Here is an 8239-nt window from a genome sequence, read left to right on the forward strand (position 1 = left end):
CTCAATTTAAATAAGTTTTAATGTTAAGTCAACCCAACTAAATAAATGGTGTGTCGGGCTGACGACGTTAAACCAAGTGCTTTGTGAGAGGAAACCCATATATATATGTCTATGTATTACTATTTCTGATAAGTGTTTTATATATTAGTAGATAATAATCCTACACAATTTAATATATTATAAATTAAGTCAAATATTGGTATTAGAGGAAAACTTGGAATTAAATTGAACGAAAAAAATGAAAGTCACAATTTTTTGCCACTGGCGCCGACGACGCCCAAGTAAACGGACTTCAGCACCGACAGCGCCAATTAGGAGCATTGACAGCGCTGAGAGCAGTTTGACGGTTCAGGACAAATTTTGGCAGACTTTGACAGGATTTTGCTCTGTAACAACCACCAGGAGGTGTTTTTAAAGTCCTAAAAACTGCCTTGGACAACTAGAAACGTCCTATTTTTGAATTCCACGGCTTCCAATTCCAGAAATACTTCAAGGTATGAAATATTCAATATAAGAAAGTTTATTAGTTTCGACACGCAGAGATTATACAATAAAGTTATTTCAAAGAAGAGATCAATCAAGGATAGAGGTTTTGTTAATCATGGATTGATCAATCCAAGTTCTCCAATTGGTAAGATCATTGTGCAAAGACGATGAGAAGTTTTGTGTTACACTACTGCTGCGATTGTTGTACCTGTAGTAAAGGAGTTGTATGCAAATTTACATGGAATTACCCAAGGAGTTGTCTTTGTATGAGGTAAGGCTGTACCATTTACTCTTGTAAGGATTAATGAGTTGTATATGATAGAAATTGTTTCAATCTGTCATTATACAAATTTTATCCCTCACCAGATTTGATGCAAGATGTCTATAATTTTCTGACGGATGAAAGTAATATGCGGGAGAAACGCGATGAGGGATATATTAGTTTCCCTGTTTCATCACTTAAGCCAATTTTGAAGCTGTGGCATTTCTTTATTTCTACAAAATTATTCCCTACTATGAAGATTAGTAGAGTCACCAAAGAAAGTGCTATTTTAAATTACTGCATTCAAATAGAAAAACCTATTGATAAAGGATCTATCATATTTAAATCTATTATGGGTATCATTATGAATGGGTCAATTCATGGACTTGGGTATCCTTCCACAATTTTTCTAATTTGTAGCCAATCAAAAGTACCATATGAAATTTGGGAAGAGCTTTATTACCTTGGGAGCACATGATCCCTATTGATGATAATTATGTTGGAAATGGAAATGAGCATTACATGCTATCCCAGATCATTCTTCACATGCTTCAACCCCATTGATGCCACCAACAGTTGGAAGTTCACTTGCCTTGGAGAAGAAATTGAAGAAAATTGAAAGAGAACTTCAAAGTATTATAAATGTAGTGGGAGATCTTAAGTACCTTTTTGATCACCTAGATTGGAGAATGAAAGAAAATTTTGATCATACTGGAACTTTTGAAGCAATATTAATTCAGATGTTTAAAGAAAATGGATAGATCGAAGAAAATTTGAAAGATCAATTTTCATACCGATCCTTCTACAATTTGTACGTTCATTACCAATTCATGGGAGATATTAGAGGAGGTGAAAACAATGAAGATGATGCGAAATGACTGAAGACTTTGGATTCTCTACTAGTTTAAAAATATTTATGTATTTAATGTGATTGTGTGGATTTGATTTGGTTTGGTTTGTTTTTGCTTTAGAATTCTGAACTTTGATTGCGTGTATAGTTTTGTGTCAACGTTTAGTGTTGTGGGATGATTTTGACCCTGATTTATATTTAGCTTGCTTAATATGTGTGAAAGTGTGATTAGAAAATGTATTTGTAAAAGTGTATTTTCATATATAAAAGTTAGTTTGTTATTGTTTGTGAAAATGATTGTTTGTGACATGTTTGTTTGTGAATTATTATTAGATAAAAATTTGTGTTTAAAAATACTAAAAAAAATTGGAGTAAATTGAAAGGAAATTGAAAATTTGAAAAAGTAAAAAATGAATTTAGGGCCCTTAGCACCGACGGTGCTGGAATGAGCGCCAATGGTGCCCCCCGACCCTAAAGCAGGTTTTAACCCCTAGAAATTCACAATTTTTACTATTAGCCCCAATTTTTACCCCTTAGTTACCTTCAACCTTCGGTTTTTGCAACTAGGGATGGATTTTGGGTGGATTTGAGGCGTTTAAAGGCAAAGGAACTTTAGATTTCATCTTCTCTAGGTAAGAGCTACACTTTAAACTAATTTTTTCTTTATTTTCACCAAGGATTTATCTCACATTGCCTAGATCCGAAAGTTTTGGAATTTTTTGAGAAATTTTAAGAAAATCATTTGGTGAAGAACTCTTACTTAGTAGATTTAAGTTTAAAAAGTTTTACATTGTGATTTTTGGAATTTTGGGAATTTTTATGGATTTTTATCAAAATTTTCGTAGATTTCCTATGGCCCCAAGAACAAGCAAAAGAAAAATAGAGTATGACGAGCAAAAATTTGTTAGCTTTAAAGCTAGTGCTTGGTTTCATAGTCTACGTGGAAATAAAAAAGTGATTTTGGATTATGGTTTTAAAAATCTGGGAGGAGAAGTTGAATGATTAATTATTGATCGACAGTGGAAAAATTTCTGTTATTTTACTGCTGATGCAATTATTGGAGTAGTTATGAAATTTTATGCTAACTTTCTGGAGGCTTCTGATGATTTTGTTTTTGTTCGTGGAAAAAGAGTGAAGTTTACTCCAAGAAAAATAAATGAGTTTTATAAGTTAGAGGATGTTTATGGATGTTAGTATAAATCATTTCCTGCTACAAATGAGGCATTAAATGAGGTTATTTTTTTTTCTGACTAGTGAAAAAAGAACTTGGAAAGTGAAGAATGGAGTTAAGGTAAACTTTCCTCTTTCTATGCTTAGTGTAGTATTTAAGGCCTGACATTACTTTATTTCTAGAAGAATGATTCCGACAAACCATCATAGTGAGGTGCCAAGGATAGAGCCATCCTGAACGTCTGTATTTAGCAAGTGATGAACATAAATGTAGGCTCTATTATTTATATGAACACTCGATCTATTGCTCTAGGAGAGACCACTGGTTGTTTGGCATACCTTGCTCTTATTTAAATGCTTTGTGAGCAGGCAAGAGTTGATTTCAGACCAGATGAGGAGAGGATTGAGCCTCAAAGACCTATTGGGCCTACAAACATAAAGACCTATGAGTCCCATGTTGATTAAGGATCTGGAAGTGAGACCAGGGATATTCCTTCTACTTCTAAGACCCCTACCTTTAGTGACCCTAGTAACAAAGAACTATTGGACCAGAAGATGATTCAGCAAGGGGATATTTTGAGGATGGATTGTAGGATGCAAAACATAGAAGCCAAAAATGCTCACACAGATGATTTGATTCAGCAGAAGTTTGAATATGATGCTTCTTATGATGATGCGTTGGTGAGATACATAAAGGGTGATCATTCAATTTAGTTTCCTGCTCACCATGTGTTTACTCCATATCAACAGTAGAAGTTGGATGTAGATGAAGAAGAAGATGATGACTGGTGATCTTCTTAGTAGTTTATATTTGATTGCACTTTGTGATAGTGTTATTTGTTTTTGTTTGTTGAGACTGTTTGTTAGATTTTGAGACTCTATTGTTATGTTGTGTTGTAAAACTGTAATTTATAAAACTCTTTTCATTTATGGAATTCAGTTTAGTTCTGTTGTTAGTTTCAGCATTCTGCTAAATGTATTGTAATTAACTCTTTCTGAGCCGATTCTATATGTATTATGGACTATTTAATGCTTTAAGTCTTGTAGCTTTTTCATATTAGCACCTGTAGTATTTCAGAATTTAGTTTCAAAAATTAGAACCTTCAACAGGCATGTCTTTTTTTTATAAATTTAATGTTTTCTTTCACCCTTTATTTATAAAGTTCTTCATGCTAAATCTTTTAAGAAAATTTAAGTTTGGAGGGGAAAGAAAAATTACTTTTTAGAAGAAGAAATTTAATTTTATTTGTCCTCATTTAACTATATTTTCAAAATTTTAAATTTAACATGACCTTTGGTATTAGGGGTTAACTTTAGATAACTATATTTATATTTCTAAATATATGTATAGTAAACTTAAGTAAAAATTTATAATAGTAAAGGGTAATTTAAAAGAGTAAGATATTTGGTATGAAAGAATAGGACTATGTTTTCATATTTTAAGTAAAGAAATTTGTAATATTTAAGTATTAAAAATCATAGAGATTCATGTAAGAAGAAAGGAATTAAACTTTATGAAATCTTTAAGCTAATATAAATTTGTTAAGTGAAGGAATGTAAAAGAGTTTTTAACTTTAAGAAGAGGATAGTAAAGTTCAAAATCATTAAAGGCTATGTAGATATAGTAATCCTCACATAAAAAAAAAAGAAAAGAAAAGAAAATGATATGGGGAGAAGCTTGAGGATATGCCTAATTAAAAATTAGCTTCACTTGAATCAACTTAAGGAAGAAAACTTGACTATATTTTCAAAACTTTTATTTGAGTATTAGCTTATTTACTTGTAAAGTTTTGTGAAGTTCTTTTTTGTATGAATATTCTAAGTGACTTTAATATGACAATTCATAATTTTTCATGAAAAGAATAGAGAATCAGAAATCTTGGACTTGATTATTGGACATTCTTATTCCTTTAGTATTAACTGGAGTTGTTTTAAATTTTTCTTAAGTTATGCTATTATGTTTAGTGAACTTAAATATGTAAATCTAAAAGTTAAATTCTTTACCATAAGTCATATTTTTATGTAGTTGAGGAGTTACTTAAGGACAAGCAACATGTAAGTTTAGGGGATTTTGATACACAAAAAATATATACATTTTTAGACTCATATTTTATACTAATTTTTGGTAATATTGCACTTTAATTTTTGGTAATATTGCACTTTATACTAATTTTTGGTAATATTGCACTTTAATAGAAGGTATTTTTATGTTTTCTTGCAGGTTGTTGATTTTTAGGACTTGAAGCAATATGGAAGCAAAAAAGTATGGAATTTGGAGTCAAAATGGCGTTTTTGAGAAATACTCAGCACCAACGGTGCCAAGAGCAGCGTCGACAGTGCAGAACAACAAATCAAATGGTAAATTTTACTCAACGCCGACGGCGCCGTTTGACAGAGAGCTGCGCAATAATTAAATGAGCACTGGCTCCGATGGCGCCGATGGCGCCAATGTCAGTTCAACCCCTATTTCTAGAAGATTTGACAAATTTGGACCCTTTTTTGACAAATTTGGACCCTTTTTGGACAAATTTGGACCCTTTTTGAAGAGTTTTTGGAGGCACCTATTGGATAACCGACTCTAGGCTTTATTTAGGGCCAAAATTGATCAGAAAAAAGACACTTCCTGACATCTCATCATCCCAATTTAACTTCCTATACACCATATACCTCACATCTTCATTCCACAACTATTTTAGAGTCCATTGTTCTTAAAATTTATAGTTTTTATGGTGAGATTAAGTGTGAATCTTTCTCTAAGACTATTGGAGAAGGAGAAAAGTGAGATTTCTTCTTCCTAAATTTCCTAGGAAAGGCTACAAGGAATTTGCTTTGAGAAAGAGTTTCAAATAAGGATTGTTTATATATTAGTGTTGTTTGAACTTTCTTTTATATATGAATTTTTTTTTATTGTATCTTTCTCATGAAGTTTAAGTAGTTTACTTTATCTTTCTCTCTACTCTGAGATATGGTGAAATGCATAAATAATATGGATGTGCCAATATTAAAATATAAAATAAATTGTGATGATTTTTCAACTCCGAACTTAATTTACTTTGTGATCTGGTCAATTGAATTGTTAAAATATATTGTGAAACATATGATCCGGGAAATAGAGTATGAGTTTAGAGTGAGGATCACATTGTGAGGATCACATTTGATTCCATGAAGGTAAGTTTCGTTCATAGAATTAAGTGCAAATAAATAGCGAAATATACTTTGTTGAGTGTAGAATTGGAGATTTCTAGGGTGACAGACTAAAAATCCTCAATTCGGTCTTAGTGTTTAAAAACTAAAGCGAGAGTTAGCCTTCAGGTGAAGGGAAGTGGGAGCTCTAGAGTGGGAGCCAGTATCCTCTTAGCCTAGCCACGTGTTTAGGGACTAAACCTTGGATTAGTTAATGATTTTTTATAAAACTATATCAGGGTAGAGAATTAAAACTGCTCCTATTTGGCATAATACATATTATAACCATTTATCTTATCTCATTTCCCCAAAATCTCATTGTAGTGGTAAAAATACTTTTTCACATAAGAAATCTTTATTACATAAACATAGTTTAGTAGTTTAGTACTTACTGTGTAAACTCTGCATTTTAGTTTTGCTAATAATTAAGTAATTTAATTTTGTTAATATTTCAACATTCGAAATTAGTGACAGTAATTTCGTTCTGACTTTCCGTGAATTTCCTGATAAATTATCATTTCAAATTTAAACCTTCCCCGTGGGATCGATATTTGGGGCTTAAATAGAAAGTCCTTTATTACTTGATAACGATACGTATACTTGCGTAGAATCCCAATATTAATTGTGTAAATTTCTTATTCATAAAATATTGCATCAAGATTTTGGCACCGTTGCATAGCGGAGTCAACTTTATGATTTTTACACAACTATATTTTTCGGGATCAGGTCTACTTATTACTATAGGCAAGCCCGTATAGTTACTTACATCCTAACCAATCGTATCTATTTAAGAAAACTTCCAATTAAGGTTGTGGCTTTATCCTCAAGATGTTGAATCTTATCATTTTCAAAAACCTTTCTTAATTTTTTCATCCAGGAAACCTATTTGGCATATCACCTTTCTTAATTTTAATAAAGTAAACAAACAAGTTCGAAGATTATGGAAAAACCTTTCTTCTTGCAAAGAGTTGTTAACATGTGTAGGATTCAAGTAACTAAAAACAAAATTATGTATAATGACAAATAAGAGCATTCATATTCTTTACCACCTCTCGGTGCTTGCAAAGAACATTTGCTAATTTAGAGTTTTTAACTAGCTTTTCCAATAGTGTTGAATAGATCTGGTCCTCGCCTCCAAATCACCCATTATGCCCACTCTATAGGACCTATTAGGGACCCTTACGGTCTAAACTCTAAACCAAATTGACAAAATAATCTAGCATGTCACCTTAAAAAAATCAATTCTACGCCCATCAAAACTTATCTCCCAAATTTATTTATACTTCCCCTTAGGTGATCGCAACAGATCTACCCAGAACGAAGTGTGGTATTCACTAGTTGGGTGAAATCATAACCCTCCCGGGTCATTATGTTTCTCAACAGATTTTAACCTGATTTTATTTCTCAACAGATTTTAACCTCACAAGTGGCCAACTTGCAAAGTCAATGAAGAATCGGTGAAAATATCATCACAATTTTTAAGACTAAAAAGAAGTTTTTAAATCACATTCATCGCACAAGATTAATTCCCATATGCAAGGAGAAAGAAAAGGAGCTACTCATAATTCATGGAAGATAAAACAAAAACACATCATTTGCATTGAAATCCAAGTTTTACAAAAAAAACTTAAACACAAATACAATGTACCTTAAGTCTTCTCTCCAAGCAAATTTTTGGAGTTTCCTCCTAGCAATCTCCAAACACTTACACAAAAATCACTCACAAATACTAGTGCTAAAATTCAACAACCTGCAAGAAAACATAAAAATACCTTTCATTAAAGTGTAATATCAACAAAAATAAGTATAAAAACAAAAATAAGTATAAAATGTGTAATATCAACAAAAATAAGTATAAAATATGGGTCTAAAAATGCATGTATTTTTGGTGTATCATACCCCCAAACCCTAAACCTACCTAAAATACCAAATTTTGCCAAAATTTCCCAAAATTTTCAAACTCCACAAAAATTTTATAAAACTACCCCAACACTTTTCAATTAACCTCAAATATCCCAAATTAACCCAATTTGACCAAAAATACCCAAAATTACCAAATTATCTCTAGAACCCTAAAAATCAAAAAATGACCCAAATCATCAATTCTCTCCAAAAATCATGTCAAACCATTCTAAGCCCTCCAATTGATCAAAACATCCCAAAATTTCCAAATTTTCCCCAAAATTTTTCAAAATTACCAAATCCCCCTCATGGCCCAAAAACTCCCAAAACCTCCCAAATCACTTCAAATGTCCTCTGAACCAATCCTAACCACCTATTGGACCTAA

Source organism: Phalaenopsis equestris, unplaced genomic scaffold (genome assembly GCF_001263595.1).
Source record: "Phalaenopsis equestris unplaced genomic scaffold, ASM126359v1 Scaffold207165, whole genome shotgun sequence".
In the NCBI taxonomy this organism is placed as follows: Eukaryota; Viridiplantae; Streptophyta; class Magnoliopsida; order Asparagales; family Orchidaceae; genus Phalaenopsis; species Phalaenopsis equestris.